The sequence below is a fragment of the Cydia splendana genome, unplaced genomic scaffold, assembly GCF_910591565.1.
Source record: "Cydia splendana unplaced genomic scaffold, ilCydSple1.2 scaffold_42_ctg1, whole genome shotgun sequence".
Lineage (NCBI taxonomy): Eukaryota > Metazoa > Arthropoda > Insecta > Lepidoptera > Tortricidae > Cydia > Cydia splendana.
In genome coordinates, this window is record NW_026946887.1 from 90237 (window position 1) to 105777 (window position 15541).

Below are 15541 nucleotides of genomic sequence, written 5' to 3' on the forward strand. Positions count from 1 at the left end.
GGTACTCTGTTGCAACGTTATTGCTGCGGCACTGTCAATTTTCGTGATAAAATGATGTGACTAATTTCCGTACTAAAAGTAAAAATGTACAACTGTCTATCAAAATAAGTATTTTACATCAAAAAATTTTCGCGCTCGCTTCGCTGGCGTTTTCAATGACTTCCTAACATATGATAAAGGTGACATTCGGGTAGCGACTGCAGCAGCATTAGGTACTCTGTTGCAACGTTACTGTTGCGGCACTGTCAATTTTCGTGATAAAATGATGTGACTGATTTCCGTACTAAAAGAAAAAATGTACAACTGTCTATCAAATTGCGTTTTTTTATATCGAAAAATTTTCGCGCTCGCTTCGCTCGCGTTTTCAATAACTTTCTAAGGTATGATAAAGGTGACATCCGGGTGGCGACTGCAACAGCATTAGGAACTCTGTTGCAACGTTACTGCTGCGGCACTGTAAATTTTCGTGATAAAATGATGTGACTGATTTCCATACTAAAAGTAAAAATGTACAACTGTCTATCAAAATGCGTTTTTTATATCGAAAAATTTTCGCGCTCGCTTCGCTCGCGTTTTCAATAACTTTCTGACATATGATAAAGGTGACATTCGGGTAGCGACTGCAGCAGCATTAGGTACTCTGTTGCAACGTTACTGTTGCGGCACTGTCAATTTTCTTGATAAAATGATGTGACTGATTTCCGTACTAAAAGTAAAAATGTACAACTGTCCATCAAATTGCGTTTTTTTATATCGAAAAATTTTGGCGCTCGCTTCGCTCGCGTTTTCAATAACTTTCTAAGATATGATAAAGGTGATATTCGGTCAGGGACTGCAGCAGCATTACTCTGTTGCAACGTTACTGCTGCGGCACTGTCAATTTTCGTGATAAAATGATGTGACTGATTTCCATACTAAAAGTAAAAATGTACAACTGTCTATCAAAATGCGTTTATTATATCGAAAAATTTTCGCGCTCGCTTCGCTCGCGTTTTCAATAACTTTCTGACATATGATAAAGGTGACATTCAATTTTCGTGATATAATGATGTGACTGATTTCCATACTAAAAGTAAACATGTACAACTGTCTATCCAATTGCGTTTTCTTAAATCGAAAATTTGTCGCGCTCGCTTCGCTCGCGTTTTCAATAACTTTCTAAGATATGATAAAGGTGACATTCGGGTGGCGACTGCAGCAGCATTAGGTACTCTGTTGCAACGTAACTGTTGCGGCACTGTAAATTTTCGTGATAAAATGATGTGACTAATTTCCGTACTAAAAGTTAAAATGTACAACTGTCTATCAAATTGCGTTTTTTTATATTGAAAAATTTTCGCGCTCGCTTCGCTCGCGGTTTCAATAACTTTCTAAGATATCATAAAGGTGACATTCAATTTTCGTGATATAATGATGTGACTGATTTCCATACTAAAAGTAAACATGTACAACTGTCTATCGAATTGCGTTTTTTTACATCGAAAAATTGTCGCGCTCGCTTCGCTCGCCTTTTCAATGACTTTCTAACATATGATAAAGGTAGTGATCCAAAGGACTCGAGCCTTTTAGCTCTTTTTTTAGGGCTCGCCTCATCTCTTGACGCCTAAAAGGCTAAAAGGCTATTTAGCTCTTTAGCCCCCGAGCCTAATTCTATTTAAGAGCCTAGGCTCTTGGGGCTTAATAAGGTAATTGTAAAATATTTTATCGGGACACAGTGGATACAGTCCTCTAGCATATCCATCTGTCAACTTTACTTCAAGTTCCGCCTCCAGGGGAGAGGGAGAGAAATTAGGATTAGAAATTAGCCGCTTACTGACACAGACCGAATTCCACGCGGGCGGAGCCGCGGGCACAGCTAGTATATTATAAGCATAAAGTAATAAATAAGCCTACAGTATTTACGTATACGGGTCCCACGGATGCGGATGTTGCTTACATAATCTCGTCTGTCAAGTAGTTTCGGCAGGAAAGGCCTTGGCAGACATAAAACTTCCGAAATGAGGGTTCATACCTACCGACTGGAATTGGTTTCATGGTGGTATCAGATGGGTTAATGTAGGGTAACTGATGTACTTAATTACACGACTAAGTAGGTCGGTATATTTTAAGTTTGAACGGTAGATACACAACTCATAATAATCATGATTTCCGCGAAGGTAGTTTGATTATTTACCCTTTATATCATATGAATTCTAATATACGATTTTGAGTCAGAAAATAAACCATGTACCATCTGTATTTGTAACACGCAAACCATCAGCATATTCGTTTCTGTCATTTCATGGAAATATTCATGGCTAATACGTCGGTGCCACATCATAGGAATAATGTAACATGAGTACATTATTTTTTGTAGTGACCCCAATTATTGATCTATCTTGCATTGATTACACTTTTGGATTTACATTTGGTAACTAGGCTCACGCACAGTAGCCATTGTCAAAGAGTTAGTGTAATAAGCACGCGTATATTTCTTCTTTGCTTAGTAAACATTCCTCCCGAGCTGCGTACCATCAATTATTTACTCAATAATAGTTGTAAAGTTAACCACTGTTCTTATGTAAACAGTCGACAAATTCAACTGCGCATATACATAATTGTTTTTATTAACATTGATTGTAAACAAAACTATACAATTAGGTATAGGTACTAGATCTACGTTTTTACAGTAATATTTAAATTCTGCATTAGTTCCTTTAATACTCCTCTTACGTGAGTTTGGAATTTCATAACCTACTTACGTAAGTACCGCCTAACAAAATCATTGCAGTTTTAATATTTTCGTATTATGTACAACCGTACGTCACTCGTTACACAGAATATCACCTCGCCCAAAATTTTGTATTACCTGAATACAATCGGCAGCTCGGGAGGAAATGGACAAATACGGTAGCTATTAGGTTAGGATTTCCATACCTTAGATTTGTTTTTTTTTTCCGCCACCGTTACCTTCCCTTTCCGTATTTTTTTTTGTAATATTTTACCCTCGTCGCCATCTGTGACGTCCAGGCTCCGTTGTGTACTGGGTGATCAAATGAAACAACTGTTATCACTCGTGCACTCCGCCAGCCACCCGTACGCTATGACCCTTCTCCACGGAGTGAAGCTAGCGGGTAGTTGCGTTGTACTGTTTATTGTGTAATCGTCACACGTCTGTCTCTTGCCCTTCAGGTAAGATAGCCGATGATGATGTGCCTGGCACGGCCTCGGTCGGCGGTAACGATGGCGGCGGCGGTAACGATGGCGGCGGTACCGATGGCGGCGGCTGCTGTATGGCCGGTGCCGGGGGAGCGGGAGGCGGGGAATCGAATTGTGCGGGACGCTCCTCGTCACCCATTTCATCATCCAAGTTGGTCGCTGGATCATACGCGTCTTCATCTAAAAACCACCAGCAATACCTATTTAATGATTTGGGTATGTGCATAAATAGGTATAAGTACCTACAATTTTTTTTTTTTTTTTTTTTTTTTTTTGTGGGTAGGTACAAGATAGGAACCCATAACGTAATGCGCGCATACCAAGCGGGTCCAAGGTAGGTACCCTCAAGCAGACCGGGTCCAAGATAGGTACCCATGCACAGCGGGGTCCAAGGTAGGTACCCGTGCGGATTACATTTTTTCGAGGTTTTGTGAAAATACACTTAACCGGTTAAAAATTATAACATAATAGTTGGTAAACATATTAGCAATTATGATTTGCCGCGTAGGTACATGTAGATAAGCGTGTACTTACCTACTGACTACGTCATGCAGAAAACTTGAAACATAATTACCTACTCAACTTCAAATATTTTTAAGATAACTTACCTGGATAAACATCGTAATATCGGTCATAGTCATAATTATCACCGCGGTAGTTCAAACTCGATGCATTTGAACTCACTGATAACGACCGTTCTCGTCTTTCCTTTAACTTGCGTTCTAATTTTTTCATTTTTCTTAAGATATCATTATAATCACTTTCCTTTGACCTAGACCTCTTCCTTTTTCCCATAATTATCACGAATCTAGTCCCGGTCAGAAGTATAACGTGTGAACTTGACGACACAAAATCACGTAATGAGGTTACCACGTGACTGGGATCCGGTCGTGCGGGAGTGAGAGAGGGGATAGGTTGCTTTTCGCTTTCTAGGCTTACTTTAAATGTGTGACAGAGACGGCACATACTCTCGTACTGCTGCAAGTAAATATATGTAATCGTCTTCGGTCGACACCCGAAGTATAATAATATCATGTTGCTTTCTTTTCAGGTTAGATTGACACCATATGATATGGAATACAAGATAAAAGTTACACACAAGTGAATTAATTCAAGAAATCAACAAATTATACAATTAAATTAACCGGAAGAAACTTGTTACAAAAAATAAAGTACAATTAGAAATATTATCTGAATTTCAATTTTAACAAGAAAATATATTGCTAGTTACCTTATCTACTTTATTTTCCATTTCATACTATTATCCTTTTTAGGTACTTAAGCAGTTTAGTGACCAATGGACGTAAAGGGTTACCCGGAGAGTAGATAAAGAACTTATTTATTTTACAATTATATTTAAGGAGGTACCTACCTATCAGTTATTATATTTTCAGTCATACAGGTAACTTGCTTATTAACTATTTTATTTTCTTCGGGTGTAGATAAATAATTAAAAAGCCAGTATGGAGGGAAAACAAATAAAATAAAATTATTCAGACCGAGGGCCTTTTCTTGTGACAAATTCAGGGCTATTTAGGTACCTATGTTAGGTTTAAATGTTATGTATATAGGGACTTGAGGTAGGTTAATCAGTAGGTACTGTACTGGAACATTATTTCCAATACATGGCTTGGGTTAAATATATTTCAATGTATGACTGGTTGAACACAAATAAAATTCAGGTGACAAGAAGACAAGCCATATTATATTTTATTTGACCCAGGTATTGGTAGTTGTATTAAAGTTTTATAAATGTTGCTTTGTATTTTTAAAGTCACTGCAAATGTTTTTTGACTATAGTGGAAGAGCCCTACTTACAGAATACCTTGAATTTTGTCAATAGATATGCTTGTCAGATGCAGATAGGGGTATTGTTCCTTTCTGCATCTGACAAGCATATTATAAGTTCCTTTAAAACAACTCAGTTGTTCTCATGTATGTTCCATATTTCCAGAATAATTACTCTATATAGCTTATAAATAATAAGCTTGGCAGCCAGTATCACCTTGGCACGGTAATATATATTATAGCTTTTTTTATTACTTAGGAAAGCGGCATCCCTCGGGCATTTATTTTCAACCGACGAAAAAAAAAACGGAGGATTTTTTTTTTTTTTTTTTTTTTTTTTTTATGTATGACCACGCATAACTTTTTACAGAGGTGTTCGATTTTGATAATTATTTTTTTATTGGAAAGGGTATACCCCGAAGTTGGTCCCATATAAATTTGGAAAAAAAAATCTAACCTTAAGGGTAGGAAAATAGGGGATGATTGATTTTTTCACTCACCGATTGTAACGTATGACCACGCATAACCTTTTACAGAGTAGTCGTAATAATAATAAAAATTTGGAAAAAAATCCTACCCTAAGGGTGGGAAAATAGGGGTAATTTATTTATATTACAGAACATAATAGTTAAAGTAGGATTAATAATATAACAGTTAATAGCTAAAGCAAGGTAGGTAGCTATTTTAAAAGTAATCAAAAATTAAGCATGTAATAATTTGTATAATTTATAGCCACAGAAAATTATAAAATAAAAACTTTTTAACAAAAAAAAATAACCGCCGAAAAAAAACTAAAAGGAAATAAAAAAACCGGCACTAACACGAAACGAGTCGACCAACAAAAACAATAGCACACTGAAAAGAAAAAAATAATAATTATTTTGTCTTCAATAACGCAAGTGAATACCTATGAACTATACTTCTGAAATCAATCACACAAATCTGCGTATTTATATATTTACAATCTGTTATTTTTGGAGTCGGTGCAGTTGCTTCACTAAGGTGCTCAAGTTTGTTTTAGGCTGGCACCGACTCCAAAAATAACAGATTGTAAATATATAAATACGCAGATTTGTGTGATTGATTTCAGAAGTATAGTTCATAGGTATTCACTTGCGTTATTGAAGACAAAATAATTATTTTTTTCTTTTCAGTGTGCTATTGTTTTTGTTGGTCGACTCGTTTCGTGTTAGTGCCGGTTTTTTTATTTCCTTTTAGTTTTTTTTCGGCGGTTATTTTTTTTTTTTACCATGTTCTCCAACATTACTAGCTCCTAAAATCCCGCGAAATGTCGAACTTTATCTAAAATCGTGTCAAAGTAAACAAAAACATTATTACGATAGAGGAGCTAAGCACCTGCGAGAACTCCAAGAAGGCGAAAAGGTTAAGGTAAGAATAAACAATGAATGGCAGAACGGAACTGTGCATGGTACTGTAGGACCGCGGTCATATCTTATAAAAATGACATCTGGTAGAATTCTAAGACGTAACCGCAGACAGCTGATCGATGACTCACCACAGCGCTCAGACCAACCTGCAATATGTTTTAATTATGACGATATAAATATAACTACGCCCTGTGCGCCGCAGCCTTCCATCAGCTCCCGGGGTCCAAGTCCAAACCACGAGCAAATAAATAATACTAATCATTATGTTACTCGCTTTGGCAGGATGGTGAGACCTCCTGATCGGTGGACCTACCCTGTACCTGAACCTCGTCGTAATTAGATTAAGTATTACCTACTCAGATGTAAACAATAAATTGTTTTCGCATGATAAACATAAAAATCTAGTGATGTAGTTATAATTAAATTAGAAAGCAGTCTGATTACTTAAAATTTGAATGTGAGAAAAATAATTAGTGAATGTTATAATGAATTAAAATGTAGATGGATACTTACACTTGCATGTGTAAGTTTATATCTCATCTTGTATAAAAAAAAAAATATATATATATATATATATATACATAGGTTACAGTATGCATGTAGGTACCTATATAATGAATTTAATTAAGGGATTATTTAAAGGAAGGAGAATGTATGAATGTAGGTAATAAATAAATTGTTATTTTTTGGTTTTTTCAAATGGGAGTTGTCAGTATTTATATGTGGGTAGATTGAGATGTAGGGTAGGTTGATCGGCATGCAAGAAAAATAATAAATCAGTCTTGTAGTGTATGCGATTATGCGAGTAGCTTAAATAGCATACATACGCCGTCTCGTGTGTCCTTGTGTTGGCTGCAATGCCATAAAATAGTAACTGTCACTGTCTATGGCACGATGGCCGCGGGCTGTACGATTGCTGTTGTGGAAGTGAAGTTATATTGTATTTGCGAGGGCATTGCCGAGCCGGTGTTTATGTTTAGGTGTTACATAGTTACATAACTACTAATTTAACAAACACTATAAGTCTATAATCAGCTGAGGTGGTTTCATTGCACGTTTCCCAATACTTTACAGTTGATGCTTGTAGATGAGTGACTAATAGGCGGTCGGTCGGTATATCTTTCGATACCTCCCATTATATACATATATACTCTCCCGGCCGATTTCGACCACGGCGACTGTTTCAGCTCCGCTGCTGAAGACGTTCGTGTACCCGCGTGTGGCTTGCGTAGCCGATCTTATTAACAAAGACCCGTGCACACAACGGGCAGGTAAGGACACCATTGGTGTAATTATACCTAATAGCCGCTGGTGGTCGGGCTTTCAGCTCATCCCGTCTGATATCTAGTTCCATAAGTCGACGGGATTCAAAGTCATCAGTTTGCTTAATGACAAAAGATCTCCATATAGGGCGGTCGGCCGCCTGCTTCTCCCACAGAAGCGGGTCAATGTTGCAGTTCTTCATGTGGCGCGTAAGCAAATCTTTATATCTGAGAAGTTGCCCGCCATGCTTTCGCTTGCCCTCCTCCAGCTCACAGACGTAGATATGACCGATTTAGACGGCCAAAAGTCGATTTTGCAAAACCGGCCAAGTGCGAGTCGGACTCGCGTTCCAAGGGTTCCGTATATTACACAATTTTTAACAATCAGTGCCGGATTAAGATATTTTGATGCCCTAAGCATTTCTAGGTGCCCCCTCTCCCTAGGGTCATCAAGATTACATTGATTTTTTGGTAAATTGAGAGAAGTTCATTGCCGCATTACAGCTGAGAATGGAAATCAGTCACATCATTTTATCACGAAAATTGACAGTGCCGCAGCAGTAATGTTGCAACAGAGTACCTAATGCTGTTGCAGTCGCCACCCGAATGTCACCTTTATCATAGCTTAGAAAGTAATAGAAACGCGAGCGAAGCGAGCGCGGAAATTTTTCGATATAAAAACGCAATATGATAGACAGTTGTACATTTTTACTTTTAGTATGGAAATCAGTCACATCATTTTATCACGGAAGTTGACAGTACTGCAGCAGTAACGTTGCAACAGAGTAATGTTGCTGCAGTCGCCACCCGAATGTCACCTTTATCATAACGCGACGCTTGACGCTTTATTAAAACGCGAGCGAAGCGAGCGCGAAAATTTTTCGATATAAAAACGCAATTTTAGTTTTAGTCCCATATTGCAACCAGGCGCGAATCCAGGATTTCATACAGATTCACATTTTCATATTTATTATTATTATTATTATTTATTATTTAAGGGTCTCAGCGAGGTTGTTTTCATGCATAAAATATGCAAGAAAGCAGAGCTTGGAATTGAATTGGCGAAGTGTGAGAAAGGCAGTAGGCCCAGCTGCGAAAGAGGAAAGCTTGGATTTGGATCCACGCCCAAGTGTAATTAAGGCAGAAGATCAACTTTGCCGTAAGGCAGAAGGCCTCGCATCAGACCTAACGCCGAACCGCAAAATTTAACCGCCATTATTTTTGCAAATTAGCTTTTGGACAGCTAAAAAAATCGTGTGGTAAAAACGATGTGTCTGTCCCTAATTTTAAAATTTGTTCACCTTTTTCAACCTGGCATTTTGGTGCCCCCCCTGAACGTGGTGCCGTAAGCACGTGCTTGTTTTGCTTATTGGTTACAAAGTCTTTATTAATTCAACCATTAAAGTCGACGAGTACAAAAAACTTTGAGCTAGCTCTCAATTTAACATTTTTTTTTAAACATTATTTTTAATTTGACCTTACAATTACTCGTAAGTAGGTAAGACCGTTAAATATTTAAAATGATTATCTTATCAGAAAATTATCACCAATTACTCTAAGAAAACTACTACTCTAAGTAATCCGGCACTGTTAACAATGTATTTTTTATGTGAAACGTGAGTGAAATCTCTTTAAAAAATCCGTAGGGGTCGGATCAAAAACTGTAATTAAGTCCGACTCACGCTTGACTGTACATTTCTAATAGGTTTTCCTGTCATCTATAGGTATAGACCTATTTTATGTATTTTTAAAAAAATTTAAGACTTAGTAGTTTCGGAGATAAGGGGGGGGGAATGGTCATTTTTTGCCTATTTTCTTGAATAACTTCTAAACTGTTTATTAGAAAATTATAAAAAAAATATATTTGAGATCCTTACAACAAGCTGTTTCATTTGATATGTAACATGATATAGTTTGAAAAATTATTTTTTTTTATTTTTTCATTTACCCCCCAAAAGTGGCCCCCATGTTTAAAATTCATTTGTTTACGTTACATGTCCGTATTTGGGTCACAAACTTACATATGTGTACCAAATTTCAACTTGATTGGTCCAGTAGTTCCGGAGAAAATCGGCTGTGACAGACGGACAGACGGACAGACAGACAGAGAGACAGACGCACGAGTGATCCTATAAGGGTTCCGTTTTTTCCTTTTGAGGTACGGAGCCCTAAAAATCAACATATTGATAAAAAAAATACCACGTGGAGGTAGTCTATACTTGAACTAACTTGAACCGCATAACAGGCAGTCGAACTCTGACTATCGCTCAGCGCGCAAGTTTCTGTTCTCGACGCTCCAAAATATTGCAAGTTTTCCCAAGTGTTTAATTGGTTTTTCTGACGTTTTCATAAAGTTTTTTTGATTGATTCCAGTTATTCAGGTAAGAATTTATATATCTCAATAATTTTATATTACATTTTTGACATTTATCATATATTCTGAGCTCGTTAAATATGACCCTTCACAAAATGTTGTTTTTTCATAGATTTTGATTTTCAATGGTATTTTTGTTATACTTCAGGGTGCGTCCCTGTCTTGTATTGTATATGCCTGAACAGATTACTTAGTCGTCTTTATGGTGTCTCAGAAATTAGCCGCCACTAGCCGCCCCTATGTGGTCTTAGAGGCTTTCAAAGATAACCTATGAAAAAAAAATATTTTCGCACATTTAAAAAAAAAATTGTTAATTTAGTTTTATCTTTTTACAGGTGAACCCAGTGCTTCGGGGAGAAAAGTATTTGCTCGAAAATATATTTTTGAGCAAATACAAGAGCAAAATTTGCCAAGTTTAAGTGAAAGGTGCGATTATTATGAAAATTATCTTGTGCTTACCTACGGAACATAGGAAGAGCTCAAAAAATATATAAAACATGAATTTTCTTACGTGAAATCACAAATAAAACAAAGGTGGTTGAAAGCAAACAAAACAATAGATAAGTTTTTAAAATTGAATGAGTCTTGGTTGGAAGGAACTTTTGAGATTCCAGTGGCATCCTCTAACACGTCAGGACGACCGTGTAAATCCTTTGGGGAATTAAGTGAGCGAAGCAAGAGTAGGAAAACCGAAAAAATTCGAGCTGCCCTACCTGATGAAATTATTGTTCATGCAGCACAATCGGTTCTTCAAACTAGTGGCAAAAGAGATGCCTCAAAAGTGCTTAAGGATATTACTAATACTCCAGAATGTGCTAGTAAATACAAAAGATCATCCAGCGTTAATGAAATAATCGCTCCACTGACACCACAAAAAGCTCTACAAATGTATGTAGATGCTGACCTCAGCAGGCATCAATACGAAATAATAAGGTCAACAAACAAAACACAGAGTGATTCTGATGGAAATATATTTATGAGTTCTTTTGTGCCTTTACAGATCGTTTGCGGAGAAGAAGGCAAAAAAGTGGTTTGGAATAATCCGACACCGTCTTCGACACGATTTTGTCGTCCAATCAGATTTCGTTACGTAAAAGAATCAACAGATGTTACAAAAGAAGAAATTGATTATGTGCAGAATTCTGCTACGCACCTAAATGATTCTAAAGTGACCTTGCATGAAAATGAATTTTTGTTTGGGTATATTTTTAAAATGACCATGGTTGACGGAAAGGTCTGTAATGCTGCAACAGATACAAAATCCACGAGCAAGTGTTATATATGTGGTGCTAATCAAACGAAGGATTTTAATGATCTCAACAAGAAAAATGAGGAGAGTCCGGAAGCTTTGGATTTTGGATTATCAGTCTTACATGCTAGAATCCGTTTTATGGAAAGCATCCTGCATTTAGCGTACAGATTACCTACAAAGAAATACAGACAGAGAAAAACACAAGAAGAAAAACTTATGGAAGAAGAGAGAAAAAAGGATATCCAAGAGAGATTCAAAACTGAGACAGGATTGCTGATTGATATGCCGAAGGCTAACTTTGGCAACACCAATGACGGCAACACCAGTAGGAGATTTTTTGATAATCCGGAATTGGCGGCTGATATCACAAAAGTCAGCTACGACTTGATTTTTAGGATGAAAGTTATTTTAGAGGTAATATCTAGTGGTCATAGAATAAATATTGCTAAATTCGACGAATACGCTTATGATACAGCAACATTATATAAGAATTTGTATGGGGAATGGCATCCTATGACTCCAACCATGCATAAAATTTTGATCCATGGGGGACGCGTAATAGAAAACGCTCTATTACCCATTGGCCAGTTGTCGGAAGAAGCAGCAGAAGCCCGAAATAAACATTTTGGGGCATACCGACAAAATTTTGCAAGGAAATTTTCAAGAGAACAATGTAATTTTGACGTTTTTACTAGACTTTTACTAACATCCGATCCACTCATCAGCAGTATGAGACCAAAAAAGCAATCGCCTTGCAACAAAGCCTTTCTTCCTGAGACAATCGAGCTTTTGTTGCCTGCCGAACCATATATACCAGTGTAGATTTGTGTGTATTTTAATTTTGTATTAAATAAATTTAAAATATTTTTTTTCATAATTTTTTTTTATATATTTTTTTATATATATTTTTTTTGTTTTTAATTGACAGAATACAATTGATTTTAGTATAAAACAACGTTTTTACATTTTTTATCCCATTTTGTACCGAATATAAATCTGTCATATCTACGTCTGTGCAGCTTCGAGTAAAAGATGCACTTTGCCACCCGACCCTCTGCCATCCTTGAAACGTGGCCGCCCCAGCGAAGTTGTCGTCGCATAATATAAACTTCGATCCCACCCACTTTGGCTCTTCGCAGAACTTCGGTGTTCCGCACGCGATCGGACCAGCTGATCTTTAAGATTTTGCGAAGGCATTTTAGGTGAAACCGGTCTAATGTGCGGATGTGACGACGGTATACGGTCCACGTTTCAGAAGAGTATAAGATATTAGGAAGCACAACAGCCATATATATTATTATTATTTTATTATTATTTATTTATTGGAAAACCAACAGCATATGAAACATATTAACAATATGTATAAAAATCGGAGGCCAATAAATTATAGGTTCTCACAAATATAAATTACATAGAAGATAGCTTCGCTAAGTAAGTATATATAGTTTACAATTCTGCGTAGACTAAGCAAGTACATACATAAATTAAAAATAAAAACAATTTAAGAAAAAAACCATACAGACAAGATAGAAAGGTCAAGCTCACTCAAAGAATTTAAGCGTTAAAATACGTCGTATAGACTGCGTATTTATATTAAACACATCAATATCGTGCTCTCTTGACAGACTGTTAAGTGTTCTACCCGCGCCAATAAGGAAACTGTTAGGTCTGTAATTCGAGGATGCAAAGGGAACAGACATAGGAGGATAATACCTTTTGACTCTATTAGGAGTGTTGAATATAATACTACTAAGTAGATCAGGACAGTCAATGCTGCCATTCGTAATTATTAGGAAATATATAATGTCAGCAATTTCACGTCGCTGTGACAAATGTAACAAATGGTGTTTTTTTGCACACGCTAATATAATTAGATGAGTTATATGGGGTACGTAATTTATAGCAGAGAAATTTTATGAATTTCCTCTGAATCCGCTCGATCCTATCTATATAAACGTGATGCTATCTATATAAATGGAGATCTTTGTCGCCAGTTTCAGGTCATGTGAGCGGAAGACCTTGGCATCCAGCTTACCAAATGCTGCAGCAGCGGCACCAATTCTGCTGTTTATCTCTGCGTCAAGGTCACACGTAGACGTTCCTGTGCTCCCCAGGTACCGGAACTTATCAACCTGTTTCAGTACATCCTCCCGAAGCCTAACTGTCAGTGTCTCGCGACCATGAATGTCTAATGACATTACTTCCGTCTTTTTGACACTGACTTTCAGTCCAAACTTGCAGCAGGACTCGAGAAAGTCGGTCACAAGTTGCTGTAGGTCACCAGGGGTTTCCGCTATGAAGCACAAATCGTCCGCGTACATGATCTCGGTGATCACAGTGTACGAGACTTTAGTGCGAGCTTTAAATCTGGCCAAGTAGAAAAGATTACCGTCAGTGCGGAAACGGATGCGAATTCCATTCGACGAGCTCTGCCTCTGTAAAACTTCACGGACAGCCACAGCAAAGTAGAGAGCAAAGAGTGTTGGCGCTAAGACGCAACCTTGCTTCACCCCACAGGTAACGAGAAAGAAACTAGACTCCTCGCCATCCACAGCGACGCAGCACTCCATGTTGTCATGCAGAAGTCTCAGGAGGCGAATGAATTTATCCGTGCATCTGTAAGGAGTAGTTCATAAGTAAGTAATAATGCAACCTTGCTGTTTTTGTAGCTATAAATTACGTGTTTATTGAATAAAACTTCAGTCCTTAATCAGCATTCACTTGTTTAATTGCTCCTCCAACTTCCCGCACCACATGGCGACCCTGCCACGTGAGGTGTCGGGTTCGCGCGCCGCCGCGGTTGCGAAATTGCATTAATCGGACAATAGCCGACACACTCATACATCATTCGGGTTTTTTTTAATAAAATCGAACAATGTGTAATTCAAGAGTCGAAAAAGAAGATATTTTCATCAACCAAAACGCTGCGGGGAAATCTGCCAACGACGCTCATCTGCACGAGATGAAAAATCATTTATCGTCGATCAGCATTGTTATGATAGTGATTTGTGCACTATTGGCCATCGGAGTACTCTACGCTTGCTATAAGATATACAAGAAGTGCCACGACAAATGGTCAAGAGATTTGATCGTGCAATACAACCTTCGCCGCTCTTTCAATCGAGATCTTCGCGAGACACACACTCACTGCCATCAATGTGGACCTGCTCGAGGTGTTTCTTATTCAACAAACAAGATGAACGAGTGACCCAGTATCCAGCATCAGGACATTACGGCGATTCCAGAGTGAAAGTGAAGTGCGCGTATTCGGTAATGTGAAGTGAAATTAGTGTAAAAATCGGCATGAACGGTAATTAGAGCGTACCTACGCGTAAGTTTTCTTTATTTCTCAGGAAGGATTGTCTGCATACTTCATTTTCATGATCGTAAGATTTTTTTTATGTTAAGATAAATATGTTAATTTGATATGATAAGTAAATTGCAAGAGTTACTTGGTGATTTAAAAACTGTGACGATTACACAATAAACAGTACGACGCAACTACCCGCTAGCTTCACTCCGTGGAGAAGTGTCATGGCGAGTGGGTGGCTGGCGGAGTGCACAAGTGATAACAGTTATTTCATTTGATCACCCAGTACACAACGGAGCCTGGACGTCACAGATGGCGACGAGGGTAAAATATTACAAAAAATTACGGAAAGGAAAGGTAACGGTGGCGGAAAAAAAAACAAATCTAAGGTATGGAAATCCTAACCTAATAGCTACCGTATTTGTCCATTTCCTCCCGAGCTGACGATTGTATTCAGGTAATACAAAATTTTGGGCGAGGTGATATTCTGTGTAACGAGTGACGTACGGTTGTACATAATACGAACATATTAAAACTGCAACGATTTTGTTAGGCGGTACTTACGTAAGTAGGTTATAAAATTCCAAACTCACGTAAGAGGAGTATTAAAGAAACTAATGCAGAATTTAAATATTACTGTAAAAACGTAGATCTAGTACCTATACCTAATTTTATAGTTTTGTTTAAAATCAATGTTAATAAAAACAATTATGTATATGCACAGTTGATTTTGTCGACTGTTTACATAAGAACAGTGGTTAACTTTACAACTATTATTGAGTAAATAATTGATGGTACGTAGCTCGGGAGGAATGTTTACTAAGCAAAGAAGAAATATACGCGTGCTTATTACACTAACTCTTTGACAATGGCTACTGTGCGTGAGCCTGGTACCAAATGTAAATCCAAAAGTGTAATCAATGCAAGATAGATCAATAATTGGGGTCACTACAAAAAATAATGTACTCA